This window comes from Pristis pectinata, chromosome 23 (assembly GCF_009764475.1).
Source record: "Pristis pectinata isolate sPriPec2 chromosome 23, sPriPec2.1.pri, whole genome shotgun sequence".
In the NCBI taxonomy this organism is placed as follows: domain Eukaryota; kingdom Metazoa; phylum Chordata; class Chondrichthyes; order Rhinopristiformes; family Pristidae; genus Pristis; species Pristis pectinata.
The window spans coordinates 30185173-30202167 of record NC_067427.1 but is presented as its reverse complement, the minus strand read 5'-3'; the positions used below and the strand labels follow the sequence as shown (position 1 = coordinate 30202167).

Below are 16995 nucleotides of genomic sequence, written 5' to 3'. Positions count from 1 at the left end.
CTTTCCTCCAACTTGCCTGAACCTTGTCCTCAGGAATTCTACACCACCCCATACCCTGCACTCATAGCACTCCCTCCCCTATTGAAACCCAACTTCGATCAAACATTTAGTAAACTGTCCTAAATGTGTCCCTTGCCTCAGTGTGCTCGGCATTTTCTGTGAGCACCTCCAGACAACTTACTAGATGAAAAGATGTTGCATTGGTGTTGCTGATATAAGGAATTTCCTTGAGAGATTTACTGACCAGCTGTTCTCCCTACTGCCTCTCGGTCAGGTGATTTTATATAAAATTCTGTTAAATTTGTCATGTAGATATCAGTGTTACTGCAGCCAATAAGGAAGTGAAAAGAGCTGCTCAGTAGCGTGAGTGACCCGCGCTGCAGACGGACGGCACCGCCACACGCAGCGGCGTTGCAGCTGTGGAAAGAGTCCCCCATACTGACCGGCCGTGCTGCAGCAGCGTCAACGGCACGGGGCGCGAAACTGTGCTGAAAGGAACAGCTTAAAGAAAGAAATGGAAAACAACAGTTCCATGCATTTATTTTTATTGATTTTTTAAAATGTCTTTGCAGAACAACCCGAGGTTATACAGAGCACACAGGCAAGCAAGGAAAGGAAGAAGCAGAGACACTGAGTCCATCACTGATATGGATTAAATTTTGTGTATTTTTGACACGTTACAGAATCAGGGCTTTATCCGTCACGAATTCAATCTGTGTTCTCGTTTCAAAGAAAGGCTGAATGGAGCCAATTGTTATTGGATCTAACCAGCAATCTTCTCCAGGGTTCTGCCCTGTGCCCAGGACGGACACGTGGCATTGAAATGTTTGATGTTTTCAGCCACTGACGTGAAGTGTAACTTAAAAGATGAAGTTTTAATCATTGTGTTTGGTATAATTTTCACATCTTGCACTTTAATGAGCTAATGTCATTCAGTGTCTCAGATTCGCACTGACCCAGCAGAGATTTCAAACTCAGCAGCACAGATTTCACTTGTTAAAACAGGATTGGCGATTCCTCAATGTCAGCAAATGCAGATGAACAGCAGGCGGTGTATTTCAGAGTTTCAGCATTCATTAAACGGTCCTTCTCTCCCAGTTGAATCAGAACGATCAAGCTGCGCCAGAGACAAAACAGATGAGTTATCCGTCCTTAACATCCTCTGTTCAGTATTACACTACGTCTATGTAAGGAATCCCATTGTCCCGTGTTACAGCCGATCGATGGAATGAATCGCCGTGTTGCCCACTGCACCTGCTGTGTGCTGAATTCCCGTGCCGTGTATCGCACGCACCCTGTTACGGAATCCCTTGTTGGACATTATACCTGAGCCGTGTAACACACTCCCTGGTATTACCACTGTGCTGCAATGACTGGCCTTGTGCTCTGTAATGGATGATCTATATAATGGATCCCCCTTTGTTGTATTACACCACCTCTGATGGGATATCCCGCTCTCTATCACACCTTCTCTGTGCAACGTCAGTGAGAAATCTGACCGCATAACAACATGTGAACAGAATGTGAATGAGCTTTTCTGAACGCAGTTTCCTGACTGCACAGGCATTGATGTAAAGACCTTCACAGAACCACAGGGAGGTCCACTGATGCTCCTGTTGTTAAACAGTGGGTCGGTGTCTGCCCTGGTGGTCGTCTGCAGTGGTGAGTCTCAGAGACATTGTGTCCATTCTATTTGCTGGTTGCAACTGTGCTGCCAGGGCAACAAGGCGTTTCAATGTCCTCTCCTGAATGGAGGAGGTATGAAAGTTGGAATGAAAAGGGAAGTGGGAAGCTCTGTCGCCACAGACCAGTCACTGTAAAAGTATGTTGCAGAACAACAATGGTGTTGTTGTGGTCCGTCTGGTATCTTCCCTCCAGGGACACACATCTCGTGACCGGGGCTCTGCCGAGAACTGAATATGTGACGCAGGTGGCGTCTGCCCTGAGGTTCATGGAACTATAATGGAACATCCATCCGGGAGTTCTCAACGGGATCACAAGGGTGCTCTGCAATTTCATCGTGACGCTTCTATCTTTGCGAGAACCTTTATTGAGTCCTCTACCTGGATCATTACATCCTGCACAGCCCCTCTCTGATTTAATCCTCTTCCATCCAAAGTGGATGACCTCAGACTTTGCCACATTGCGATCGATCCGCCACAGTTTCGCCCACTCAATTATTCTATCAGGGATCGATTATTGATAAATTATTAATTAACTATTAATCAATTATTCTGTCTCCCTGTAACTTGTGAGCTCTCTACCTGAGCTCGGGGTTCATTCAGCAGTTCTGTGTTGCACAAGGCACATCATGGCTCCTTTCCACATCAGCTTCCCGGAGTTACACCGATTCAATCTCTCCATTTCTTTGAAAAATGTCTTAAAATCTGTAATTTGTCTGTCATCTGGCACCACATCAATGAGAATAGAAAGAACCTGCTGCGTTTTCATCCGTTTATCCCTCGGTAACGGAGGAATAAAAGCCCCGAAGTGTTCAGCTCCGGGTGAGAGGAGCTGGGAATGACTATTACTTACCAGAGCGTCAGTGGGTCACTCAGCCGGAGCACCAGGGTTTGATCCTTGGAAAAATTTTTCTGAAATAGGAGGCAATTTGATACTTTAGTGGAAAATTCACTTTAGATGATTGTGCTACATTGCAGTTTCTTTAATGGAAGAATCCAACACCCGCATTTCTGGAGATACCTCCAGTTTTGCGGGACTAGTTTGTGCACCCCGGTAGCACACTAGGCCCGAACACCACGCTGAATTTTCCTTTCGTGATGTCGGATCGAAGAATGCACACTGATGAAGTGAGTCAACATAAGGTTCCGACTTTGCTGCTACGAGTCGCGAACTGAGTGCTTAATGCCGGTGTGTAAAGAAGAGGACGTCTGTAGATTACAGCGTGTTCAGTCCCTCATATCGTCACATACAAACGGCACTGGAAACATCCAGGAGTGAGAACATCACAGCTCCATAAGAACCATAGAATCATAGAACAATACAGCACAATACAGGCCCTTCGGCCCACAATGTTGTTCCAACCATTAAACCACGCGTAAGACTATCTAACCCCTTTCTCCCACATGTTCCCCTATTTTAGATTCCTCCATATGCTTATCCATCAATCTCTTGAACTTGACCAACGAATCTGTCCCCACCACCGCCCCAGGCAGCGCATTCAATGCACCAACCACTCTGTGGGTGAAAAACCTCCCTCTGATATCTCCCTTGAACTTCCCACCCATTACTTTAAAGCCATGCCCTCTTGTATTGTGCATTGGTGCCCTGGGAAGGAGGCGCTGGCTGTCTACTCTATCTATTCCTCTTCATATTTTGTATACCTCTATCATGTCTCCCCTCATCCTCCTTCTCTCCAGTGAGTAAAGCCCTAGCTCCCTTAGTCTCTCCTTGTAATCCATACACTCTAATCCAGGCAGCATCCTGGTATATCTCTTCTGCAACATTTCCAACGCTTCCACATCCTTCCTATAATGAGGCGACCAGAACTGGACACATTATTCCAAGTGTGGTCTAACCAGAGCTTTGTAGAGCTGCATCATTACTTCGCGGCTCTTAAATTCGATCCCATGACTTATAAAAGCGAACATCCCATAAGCTTACTTAACGACCCTAAGCAACTGTGAGGCAACTTTCAGTGACCTGTGGATATGAACCTCAGATGCCTCTGCTCCTCCACACTACCCAGAGTCCTGCCATTAACTTTGTACTCCGCCTTGGAGTTTGTCCTTTCAAAGTGGACCACCTCACACTTCTTTGGATTGAACTCCATCTGCCACTTCTCAGCCCAGCTCTGCATCCTATCAATATCCCTCTGCAAGCTTCGACAGCCCTCCACACTATCCACAACACCACTGACCTTTGTGTCATCTGCAAACTTGCTAACCCACCCTTCTACCCCTTCATCCAAGTCATTAATAAATATCACGAAAAGTAGAGGTCCCAGAAACGATCCTTGTGGGACACCACTAGTCACAGCCCTCCAATCTGAATGCACTCCCTCCACCACAACCCTCTGCTTTCTACAGGCAAGACAATTCTGAATCCACACGTCCAAGCATCCCCGGATTCCATGCCCTCTGACCTTCTGAGGAAGCCTACCATGTGCAACCTTGTCAAATGCCTTACTAAAATCCATGTAGACCGCATCTACTGCACTACCCTCATCAATCTTCCTGGTCACCTCCTCAAAGAACCCTATCAGGCTTGTGAGACATGATCTTCCCTTCACAAAACCATGCAGGCTGTCCCTAATCAGTTCATGATTCTCTCAATGCTCGTAGATCCTATCTCTTCTAATCGTGTCCTACAGCTTGCCCACCACAGAGGTATGGCTCACTGGTCTGTAATTCCCCGGACTATCGCTACTAACTTTTTTGAATAAGGGGACAACATTTGCCATCCTCCAATCCTCCGATACCATTCCCATGGATAATGAGGACTCAAAGATCCCAGCCAAAGGTTCAGCAATCTCCTCCCTCAGCTCGTGGAGCAGCCTGGGGAATATTCTCTCAGGCCCCGGCGGCTTATCTGTCCTAATATTTTCGAACAGCTCCAACACATCCTCTCTCTTGATATCCACATGTTCTATAACATTAACCTTACCAACACTGTCCTCAGCGTCATCAAGGCCCCTCTCTTTGGTGAATACTGAAGAGAAGTGTTCATTGAGAACCTCAGCCACTTCCACAGCTCGAGTCACATCTTCCCAACTTTGTCTCCAATTGGACCTACCTTTCCTCTCGTCATCCTTGTGCTCTTCACGTACATGACAAAATCCTTGGGATTCTCCTTAACCCTACTCGCCAAAGCCTTTTCATGTCCCCTTCTTGTTCTCCTCAGCCCCTTCTTAAGTTCCTTCCTTGCTGCTCTATATGCCTCACGAGCCCAATCTGATCCTTGCTGCTTTCACTCTATGTATGCTGCCTTCTTCTAGTTGTCCACCTCTCTTGTGACCCATGGTTCCTTCGCCCTGCCATTCCTTCTCTGCCTCACCGGGACAAATCTATCCCTAACATCCGAAGCAAGAGATCCCTGAACAACGACCACATAGCCATAGTACAGTTCCCTTCAAAAATGTGATCCCAATTTACACTCTCAAGTTGTAGCCTGATACCCTCATAATTTGCCCTTCCCCAAGCAAATATCTTCCTGTCCTTTTTACTCCTATCCTTGTCCATGACAATGCTAAAGGTCATGGAGCGGTGGTCACTGTCCCCCAAATGCTCACCCACCGAGAGATCTGTCACCTGACCCGGTTCATTGCCTTAAACTAGATCTAATATGGCATTCCCTCTAGTCGGCCCGTCAACATACTGTGACAGGAATCCTTCCTGGACACACTTAAGAAACTCTGCCCTGTCTAAACCGGTGCCAATCAATATTTGGTAAGTTGAAGTCTCTATGATAACAACTCTGTTATTCTTGCACCTTTCCAAACTCTGCCTCCCAATCTGCTCCTCAGTATCCCTGCTGCTACCAGGGGTCTAGAGAATACTCCCAGTAGAGTCACTGCTCCTTTTCTGTTCCTAACCTCCACTCATACTGACTCTAGAGGGGATCCTTCTTCATTATCCACCCTTTCTGCGGCTGTAATAGTAACCCTGACCAGCAGAGCCGCACCTCCTCTTCTCCCCCTCTCCCTATCCCTTTTAAAACACTGAAATCCAGGAATATTCAATATCTATTCCTGCCATGGTGACAGCCAGGTCTCTGCAAGAGCCACAACATCATAGTCCCATGTACTTATCCAAGCTCTCAGTTCATCACTCTTATTCCTGAGACTTCTTGCATTTAAGTAAATGCACTTTAGCCCATCCACCTTTCTACTTTTATACCGTGTACTCTGCTTCTCCTTCCTCAAAGCCTCTCTACATGTTCTATCTGACTTTTCCACATACAATTCTTCTTCTGACCTTCCCCTCTTGTTCCCATCCTCCTCGCAAAGTAGTTGAGACACTCCTGAACCACACTAGCAAACCAGCCTGCAAGGATAATGGCCCCCCACGGGTTCAGGTCTAATCCGTCCTCTCTATACAGGTCCCACCTTCCCTAGAGGAGATCCCAATGTTCCTAACATCGAAAACTGTCCCTCCTGCACCAACTCCTCAGCCACGCATTCATCTGCCATCTCCTCCTTTTCCTACCTTCACTATCGCGTGGCACTGGCAGCAATCCTGAGGATTGCTACCCTCGAGCTCCTGTTCTTCAGCCTTCTGCCTACCTCCCGAAATTCCCTTTTCAGGACCTCATCCCTCTTGTTACCTGTGTTGTTGGTAGCAATATGTGCCACGACTTCTGGCTCCCATTATAATTCTACACATTTCCCCTCTCCATATTCCTGTGAAAATTCCATTGGGCTCCTTGCTCAGACAACATGCACACAACACCCCACCACCCACCAGGGAACCCACCCCTCCCTAAACACCAGCTAACACCCATCAGATTGGTTCCATCCCCGGTATCCAAGTACATTACAAAAATCTCCAGTCCTGTCACCATGCCGATGTCCATCCTCTCAATGTCCCTCCCACAATCCTCTCAGGATTGGCGACTTTCATTCAAAGGAAATACTTACTGATTGACTTGCCGATTTGTTCCGCTAAATTCTTTAGGAATTTGAACAATCGTTTCTGCAGGTGTTCAGCTGCTGAGCAACATAACGAGAGACAATGTGAGTTGGTGCACGTTCGTGTTCAGAGCACTGTACTCGTTGCAGGTCACTGGGGTCACTGAGCACTGGGTTTTCCACAATAACAAAGCTATTTATCAAGATTAGGGCCACACTATCATCAGAAAATAGATTTCCAATAAAAATCCTACGTTTCATTCTGCAGTTTAAAGGGTCTTTAAATAAATCCCCAGAATATGCCCGAGAACAACACAGCGCTGCCCTTACATCACGCCCTCTTCCCCCTGGCGCAGACAAGATCAGTTCAGGGCACGCGGGCATGGACAAGAAATGCTGACATTGCCTATTATGTGAACAGACAAAATTGTGACCCCGCTGAAGTCTCCTCGCTCAGCACACAGCACAGATTGGACAGGAGGAGACTGCTCAGCCCCCAACCGTTCACTGGGATCTCGGCAGCCCATACATCTCAGGCTTAGCTCATTATCTCCTGGCAGCCGGACATAACAAACTGCAACTGATCTCAGTCCCGAGAGCTCCAACTCCCTCAGAATCCAAGAATTTTTCTGGGAGCTTACAATTTCTACTTAGTGGCAAAACCTGTTGCTAGACATTGCTCCTGAGCGGGTCTAAGTTTCGGGTTTTGTACCTTTGTTCTTGATTTCCCCACCAGAGGAAATTCTGTGCCTGCATCCACTGAAGGGAACACAAGTTCAGTTTGTGTCGCGGGTCCTCCTGGTGCCCCTCTCGTGACTCTGTGCTGGACCACTCCAAAGTCAATGCATCCTCCCTGAAGTTCAGGGTTCAAAGCTGAGCCCAGATTTCTGGACAGAACTGAACTACCGCCTGTCCTTGCGGCATTAAAGGTGGGTGATTTGGCCCATCAGTTCCATATTGGCTCCATACAGGGAAATGATGATAACTGCACACAGACAGCACCAGGGGTCAGGATCGAACCCGACTCATGGAGCTGTGAGGCTTCAGCTCCACTCGCAGTGCGTCCCAGCAGTAGTTTCCCAGTGACCAATCCCCTCCCGAAGGTATTGCACCATTCCAGACTCTTACCCAGTGCTTGGCGAACCTCGTACTCGGAAGCATCCAACTCACGCAGTGCCTCTTCTGAAATAGACAGACAGCGATGTATTGCCGTTCAGTTGAGACGATCCCTGTAATTTCTTCTACATTCAAAGCAGACAAGTGGGGACCTTTGCTGTTTCCTCCTTGGATTGCCCATAAGCTGCAGCAGAGGCTGAAGCCATCCGGTAACTGCTGTGTATTTGACACCACTCCCTCCCCTCCCCACCCCGCTCCATCACCGATCTCAGAACATTGTTCTACTCCTTTGTCTCACCAGTGTCCCTATCAAAGCGTCAACATAACCCGCTGAAGGTTTTGTCGACACCTCTCCCCGAGTAGAGCCGGGGAGTGGGGGGAGGGGAACCTCGCCCGTCACTGTCACTACAGAGAGCCAAAGGAGGGATTGTGAACACTTACCCAGCTCTCTCATCTCGAGCTCCGTCAGAGCGGAGTTTGACCCGTCCTCCTCACGCGGTTCTCCCTCTGGAATAAATACAACAGGCTGTAATGTATCCTGACCCCTCAGTGCAGTTTACTTCCTAAATGGCTTCTGGCCCTCTGTTCAATGATCCCGACTGAGCTGAGTCCAGAATGAACACCGTGCTGGTGATGGAATGGAAAGCTGTGCAATGAATGGACAGTATAACAGAAGGTGACTCCAACAGCCGGCTTACAGGACAGGCACGGCTTCAAACGGGAGGGTGGTTAAAGAATCAATGTCCCTGCTGGGCTGAGGTCTAATAAATTCACCAGCACCAACTGGCATCAATAATATCAGATAAAATCACCAGTTCCCTGTGAAACAGTATATAAGACTTTGATGACATTTGTGTAGCCAGCACCCGCGCAGTTTCACTCATGCACTGGTTCAGCAGTTAAAGAAAGTTTCCTGGTTAAATCTATCTTCCAGAAATTGTGTGCCCACTTCCTGCGTCCCGACCTCTGACCTGTTGGGATCACCAATGGCCTTTGTTAAAGATTCCTGTTCTGTTCTCTGTAAAACTCGGCCAGTGCAGAAAATCCAACGACTGTCACGGCGTTGAGAAAGGACAGGACCAATCCTTCTGGCTCCTGCTCCGAGTCCCACTGTCGGGCTTGGTAACATGTCCTCTTCCCTCTGCCTCCGTCTGTCAGTCACCTGCCCAGTAATTTCACCCCTTCTTCCGGGTCCACCGGGAGTGGAAATATTCATTTGGGGAGACTCTCCTCATTCACTCCACACTGAAAGCAACAAATAATGTGGCCCAATCACTACCCCGTGCTCTTTGGATGTTATGAGGCCTTCAGGATTGTTCACTGACTCCGTCCATCTCAACGTTCAATGAGAACAGGTATACCGCTTTGGATACTGTTGGGGGATTCCCTACCAAGGCGAAAGCAGCAGTGACCTGGTCTCTGGCACTGAGCCTGGTCGTGTGGGGCAGAAGGGAAGCGGAGCGAAGAGGAGAGGGGTAGTGTTACGGGATTCCATTGTAAGAAGGGAAGACAAGAGATTCTGTGGACGTGAAAGAGACTCCCGGATGGTATGTTGCCTCCCCGGTGCAAGGGTCAGGGACGTCTTGGATCAGGTCCACAGCAGTCTGACGGGGAGGAGGAACAGCCAGAGGTCGTGGTACATATTGGTACCAATGCCATAGGTCGAAAAGAGGTGAGTCCTGACGAGGGAATATACGGAATTAGGTAGGAAGCTGAAAAGCAGGACCTGAATGGCAGTAATCTCTGGATTGCTGCCTTTGCCTCGCGCCTCTGGGGGTAAGAACAGGATGATTTGGCAGATGAATGTGTGGCTGTGAAATTGGTGCAGGGGGCAGGGTTTCAGATTTGTTGATCATTGGGATCTCTTCTGCGGAAGGGACGACCTGTACAAAAGGGACGGATTACACCTGAACTAGAGGGGGAACAATATTCTTGCGGTCAGGTTTGCTAGAAATGTTGGGAAGGGTATAAACTTTGACGTGGTGGCCATTACAGAGACTTGGCTGTCGCAAGGGCAGGAATGGCTGCTGGATATTCCGGGGATAAGATGTTTCAAAAGAGACAGGGACAGAGGTAAAAGAGGTGGGGGAGTGGCTTTGCTGATCAGGGACAGCGTCACTGCTGTAGAAAGGGAGGTTGCCCTGGAGGAATTGTCCACTGAGTCAGTGTTGGTGGAAGTCATAAACAGGAAGAGAGTGATAACTCTATTGGCAGTAATCTACAGACACCCCAATAGCAGCAGAGATGCTGAGGAGCAGATCAGGAGGCAGATTTTGCAAAGGTGCAAAAATTAATAGGTTTGTTGTCATAGGTGATTTCAACTTCCCTAATATTGATTGGAACCTCCTTAGTGGAAAGGGGGTAGATGGGAGGGAGTTTATTCGGTGTGTACAGGAACGATTGCTGACACAGTATGTGGACAGGCTGACTAGAGGAGAGGCCATACTGGACTTTGTACCAGGCAATCAGCCTGATCAGGTTTCAGATCTCACAGTGGGAAAGCATTTTGGAGATAGCGACCATAACGCCTTGACTTTTACCATACCCTTGGAGAGGGATAGGAGCAGATGATATGGGAAAGTATTTAACTGGGGGATGGGGAATTATGATGGCATTAGGCAGGAACTTGGGAGCATAAATTGGGAACAGATGTTCTTGGGGAAGTTCACAGTGGAAATGTGCCGGTTATTTAAGGAATACATGCTTGGGGCTCTGTATTGTTTTGTCCCATTGAGGCAGGGTAATGATGGTAGAGTGAAGGAACTGTGGTTGACACGAGATGTAGAATATCTTGTCAAGAGGAAGAAGGAATCTTACGTGAGGTTTATAAAGATGGATCAGACAGGGCTCTGGAGAGATACGAGGTAGCCAGGAGGGAGCTTAAGAATCTCTTAGCTTTACAGACTCTTAGATACACACATGAAAGAAAGAATAAAAGAGGGATGTGTGGGAGGGAAGGGTTGGATAGATCTGAGAGCAGGATAAAATGTCAGCACGACATTGTGGGCCGAAGGGCCTGTACTGTGCTGTAGTGTTCTTTGTTCAATGTTTGTATTTGGGAGGAGGAGTGAGCTGCTGTTTCAGCCTGAACACATTCAGCACTGCTGAATGCACTGAAGTTGGAGCCTCCTTTCCTGCTCCAAGAGAAGAGCCGCAGAGACCCAGACTGTGAGCTGGGAGGTCCAGGTACACTGTCCCATCATCTCGCCCACAGACCATCCCTGAGGACTCAGCTCTACTCTGGGGCTGAGTTGCGACCAGACTGCAAAGGAAGAGAATTAGTGTTGGAGTCACTCACCTGCCGTGGCAGAATGGAGGGCGACCACGGATAACACGGCCAACAGTCCGAGAAGAGACAATGCCTTCATTTTTGCAAGCTGAGATGTCGAGTGGTGAGCTGCCGTTCCTCCTGCCCTTTAAATTCTCCCTTATCATCACATATCAGTGCTGCCCCCCACCCCCACCCCCCACCTCAGTTTCCAGGAACACCTTTGTCCATTTTCGCTACGGTGATCAGCAGGTCGGTAATCGGGTTCCAGGTACTGACACATCGAGATAATGTCAGATCTCAACTCCGTCACCACACAATGTGAAAGCTTTTATTGTTCTTCTACTTCTTATTTCCATTCCTGTTATTCAAATGAAGAAAGCTGCTTATCGGAGAAAGTCAGGGTGAGACGGGCAGATCTGAGGCTGTAGTGTTGCTGAGGGCAGAGGGGAAGTCAGTGGTTAAAATCACCCCAGTCCAATACTGAGACCACCTCCACACCAGTTCCAGCAATTCTCCCTTTCCTCTCCCAGTGTTTTCCACTTTTCCCCACACCTGTTCTCAGTTCCCCACTTCCCCACAGTTTCTCTCCATCCACCACCGTGCCCACCCCGGAACCCGCTCAACTCTTGCCCACGTGTGTCTGATACCCGACCCTGCTCCTTACGTCAGTGACAGCTCATCGTACTAAAGGAAAGTAGTTTCTCAGTTCAGAACCAACATCCTTGCTCCCACATTTGAGGGTCTGTATGTGTACCCACTGTGAAGAATTCGTTCTTGTCCCCAGTCCTTGATCCAATGAGAACCACCATCACCAACTCCCGTCGTACTCCACACTCCCGCCCTGTCTACCCACATTCACACTGCAGAAGTCATACAAAAACTCGGGACCGTGTGCGACCCAGGACCGATCTTCAAATCCCAGTGATCAGATCTGGAGCTGCTGCAAATATTGAACAGGTGAGGCAGCATCTGAGGTGGGAGAGAGACTTAATGTTTCCGGTTTAGAACCTCTCACCAGATCTCCCAACACCCGATCCTTCCCACCTCCATCACCAATTATTTCCACCCAACAATATCAGCAGCTCCAACTGCTCTTCAACATCTGGAACGTTTATTCCGGATCCATCCCTGTGCTTTTCTCTGGAGCCTCCCATCCTCTACTTGAGGAAATGCTATCCTGCCGACCACTGTCCTGCATATTTCCTGGTATTTTCTTACAACATTGGAGCACACTATTGACCCATTGTGTAACTGTCAGCTTTCGAAGAACCCCATAAACTCCATTCCGCTGTAACCCTCTCACTCTCACATCCTCACCAACTCCCCCCGATTCTGCTTCCACCCACCTACACCAGGGGTGACCTACAGGAAACGATTAAACTCCCAGCCGGCACATCTATGGTATGTGGGAGAAACGCAGAGCACCCGGGGCTAACCCACAGAGTCACAGGGGGAACATGCAAATCCCACACCGACAGCCGGTGCCCCTGGAGCTGTGAGGCAGCAGAACTCACTGCAGTCTCTGTGCCCATCACTGCTTCCTGTAGGATTACATTCATTTGTATGAGTTTCCAATCCCTGTGTTGCTCTTCAGCTCCCTGCTGGCTTCACCTACTGTGCCTCTACAACCTCAGACACCCTTCATTTCCACCTCATCCTCAGCCCGGCAACTCTGACCTGTGATTGACCCTCTGTCCACCCCACCCCTCTCCATCCTGACTGAACCTTGGAACTGCCTGTCTCACACTCCCTATCTCTCCCCTTTGCCTCTGCCTTGAAAACATTCTCATTTGTGTCCCGGCAACCTCTTTCTGCCAGTCCTCTTACTCTGCCCCTGGGTGCCCCCACGATTCTCCCTCTGATACCCTGCAACCCCGTGACACCAGCGGTGCTGTGTAAATGCCCACTGTCGGTGCTAATCGCTTCGTGGAAATCATATCCCAGCCGCGAGGAGTCAAAACTCTCCCCAAAGCGCAGAGGAACCTCCTTCCAGACCCACGCTCTGGTGAGCAGAATCACTGTGTGAAGAAGACCAGAGTTTCCGTGTTTGACCCTGAAGTATGGAGGAGCATTGAGTGCACTGGATGGCTCACAATAACACACCCTGAACTATGCTGATGAGAATTTATTCCTTGCAGGGCACTTTACATCATGGTCCTGTTTCTAAATTAATTGAAATCTGGATCATACACATTGCAAGGAGACGGAGCTGGAAACACTCATCAGGTCAGGCAGCATCTGTGGAAAAAGTTCAGGTGAAGGGTCTTCTGCATGAAACATCAACTCTGTTTCTGTTTCCAGAGATGCCGCCTGATCTGCTGAGTGTTTCCAGCAGTTTCTTCTTGCAGTTTAGGAGATGTTTTCACTTTACTCCCCATCCCTTTAAGCAGCACTGGTTCGGTCCTCAGTGTCACCACAGGTTGGCACAGCTTGTGTGGTACATGACCGGCACCTTCATGTGGCTGCCTCGCATTCAGGGTCTTATCTGTGACACAAGACCCCAATGAGCACATTAAAGGCGATCTCCCTCGCTGGTCAACTGCCCTTTCAGGTTACTAGCCCGCTGGGAGTCCAGAGTGCCTGCGAGCAGCCAGACCCAGCACTGTTTCAGTCCATTCCCAACCCTTTGACACCAGCCACAGAAAGCCCAGTCTGTCTTGTGATCCTCACATTGAAGAACCATCTAAAGAAGCCGCAGTCCGCTACGAGGAACCACCAATCTGTAACAGCACCTCACTCACTGCTGACAGTGAGGGTTCTCATCTCACTTGGCTGAGACAAACTTTAGTCCAGTGTTGGGAAGCTGTTGAGGTTAACGATAACAGAATGCAAATTTCCCATTGGTCCAACTTCTAGATAAACTTTAGTCGATACTGTTTTTAATGAGTTATCCATTCTGAGTTCATTTCACCTGAATTAAGGAAATAAAATTAAGCTCTTTGTTCCAGGAAGCTGATAGGAAATCAGAGAGACGTACGATCTGTATAATCATTATTCTGCATTGTTGTCTGGGTGACACACAAGGTTGACCAATATCCTTGTTTGAGGACCATGTATGAACGTTAATGACAGTGTCAATGTTATTTCGGGATGCGGATGAGCATCAGCTGGAGGAGAAGTGAGGGAAGGTGAGGTGTGTGCGGAGGGACTCAGTAATGAGCAGTGAGAATCGGGGGAGCTCATGCATCAAAAGGTGATCGGGAGGAGGTTTTACTCTGTTGGCCCTTTCACGTGGTCAACCCAATGACAGGTTCTGTTGGAGCAGCCTGGGCGAGTGACTCAGAGTATTCTGTAGATGGCAACACAATGCAAACGTAAACCAAAGCCAACACCAAGGCTTTGTGGGGAAGGCCTGCACTCAAAGGTCCTGCTGCCAAGAGACATAGAGGGGCTGAGCCCTGTATTGTAGCCTCTCAAACGCTGAGGTCTGGATCAGCCAAGGAGGCTACGGAGTGGTAATGTTGCTCTGTACACAGAATGGGCAACACTACCAATGTACAGAACTGATAACACTCTGTATGTATAGAGTGGAGGGCACTATGAATGTAAAGAGAACACTGCACTGTTTTTTTTGTTTTTGTATTTTCTGTATGTATTTTGATGAGTGAAGATCATTTTTAAAATATAAGAATAAATTCCCCTCAATATCACACATTCCCACCGTTGTGTGTCAGTGGTGGGCAGAGAGGGTGGTGAGGGATGGATTCTGATCAAATGGCTCTTTGTCCTGGATGTCGAGTGTTTGTGGAGTTACACTCATCTAGGCAATGGGGAGTGTTCCATCACACTCTCCCCTTGTGCCTTGAACATTATGGGGTGTCAGAAGGTGTTGCCACAGGATACCCAACCTCTGACCTGTTTTTGTAGCCATGGTATTGATGTGGCTGATCTGGTTAAGTTCTGGTCAATGGTGACCACCAGGTGATTATCGGTCAGGTCACAAGAAAGAACTGCCTTTCCCTTCTTCTATGTCCAGCTGAGAGTGCCTGTTAAGGATTGTTCGACATAGCACGTCCTTCAGGAATTATCTGGATAGCAGGCATTCATAAAAACGAGAACATGCCTTAAAACCTGTTCAAACATGAACTACCAGCAGTTATAAATCTTGAAATTAAAATGACAGCTCTGTCAACAATCAGAAGTGTCTACAGAGCATGGCACAGCAGAGAATGCCCAAGAAATACGTATGGTTTGTTAACGAACATGACCAGGAAACGTCCTCGTGTGCATTGCACAGACAGTGGGGCTGTGTTTATTGGCCTGTATCTGACATCTTGCTTGAAGTTATTTTACACAATTGTGACAGAGATAAAGGATGGTTTCAAGCAGACTTATTTTGTCACTAAACACATCAAATGTGGTCACAGGCATAGTTGCTCTGTCCATCAACAACTGGGATATTTATGTACAGTCCTCACAGCACTACTTTATGGTGTCGGGGGTTTCGACCTCAGAAGATTGGAGATCATTCATGTGAATTACTTTGCCCCAAAAAAGGTTCAGTGATGTCATGTCAGTTACAGTGAGTCCCACTGTAAATGTGTAATTCAGTGAAATTATTTGTCTGCACCCAAAGTATTGAAGTAAACCTCATCATTGCAAACATCACATTCAACAAACCTGCAGTTATCTTTGTTGTCAAGGGTATAAAATTGCACCTGGAGCTTGGAGAGAGTCTCCTGAGTTTCTTCGGAATTTCTCCAGGAGGGCTTTTACATCTCCAGCTCCAGTCTCCATGTGGTTCATTCACAGTCACAACAGGGCTCATGGGGCCATGGTTCAACGTCTCCCCTGAACAGTGGAGCTTATAACACGGTGACACGCATCACAGTGTCAACTTACATTGTGTACCAGCTCTCTGCAGTGGGATGAACTCCCAGCTATTTGACTCAGGAGGCGAGAGCTCCTCACACTGAGTGACGTAGTTCGTCATTCACCCTCCACACCATTACTCCTCGTTTGATTCACGAAGTCCATAAAGTGATTGAAGACCCTCATGATCATTGTGTCACACTTGTTACATTCAGCTTGAATTCCCTGATGTCGACGTCTCCCTCCATCACCCTTACAGTCTGTGGCCCAGAAACAAGCCCCACCAGTGTTCTGCCCCTTGCTGCTTCTCAGCTCCTTTCCGAGCTCCAACCCTTCCTACCTGCTGCCTTTATCCTGACTTTCAATGTCAGCAGTCTCCTGCCTCCTGCTCCATTTGGCTGATCTCGTCTAAATGTTAAGCCTCCCGTAATATTAAATCTACAGCGTTAGTCACTTTGTAATCTCCTCTATCCAGAGGCCTGAGTACAAGCCCATTTATTTCTACTGGTGCCATTGGTTCACCAACCTCGGTCAGAATGTTGCTGCTTTCAGATAAAGAGGCTTTAATGGGTGCTCAGTGAACACTGTGCATCTTCGAGAGTCATGCAGAAGCACAACAACAGGCCCTTCAGCCCACTCAGTCTGTGCTGTCCATCAAACACCCATTTCACCCATTTACGCCGATCCCTTTTGTTTATCCTGCTTCTCTTGCCAGCAACTCTCCACAGGTTCTCCACTCACCTACACACCAGGGGTAATTTACAGCAGCCAGCGAGTGCATCAAACAGCAAGGCTCTTGGATGTGGGAGCACCTGGGGAAACACACCCGTTCCCACAGACAGGACCAGAGGGTTGGTTGGAACCCCAGTCGCCGCAGTTGTGAGGGAACAGTTCCACCAGCTGTGCTGCTCAGTGTTGAATCAGTGTGTCCAGTGGGCAATGGTTTCATGCTGAGAGAGTGTGCCCAGTGTGCAAGGGGCTAATGCTGAGACAGAGGGTGCCCAGTGGGCAAGGGGTTAATGCTAAGAGAGTGTGCCCAGTGGGCAAGGGCTAATGCTGAGGCAGAGGGTGCCCAGTGGTTAAGGGGCTAATGCTGAGACAGAGGGTGCCCAGTGGGCAAGGGGTTAATGCTGAGAAAATGAGTGCCCAGCGGGTGATGAGACTCGTTTCACTTTGTTAGGACAGGTGAATTGAGCTCTGAATGGAT

General features: G+C 48.3%; 1 long non-coding RNA gene across 1 annotated transcript; it reads right to left on the bottom strand.

Moving 5' to 3' along the window:
- Positions 1-1078: 1078 nt before the first annotated feature.
- LOC127582208 (uncharacterized) lies at positions 1079-6668 on the bottom strand. The gene is made up of 3 exons (XR_007958079.1): positions 6599-6668; positions 2536-2594; positions 1079-1117 (listed from the first exon to the last, which is right to left on the bottom strand). It is a non-coding gene; the product is annotated as an uncharacterized LOC127582208 (long non-coding RNA).
- Between the last annotated feature and the right edge of the window lie 10327 nt (positions 6669-16995).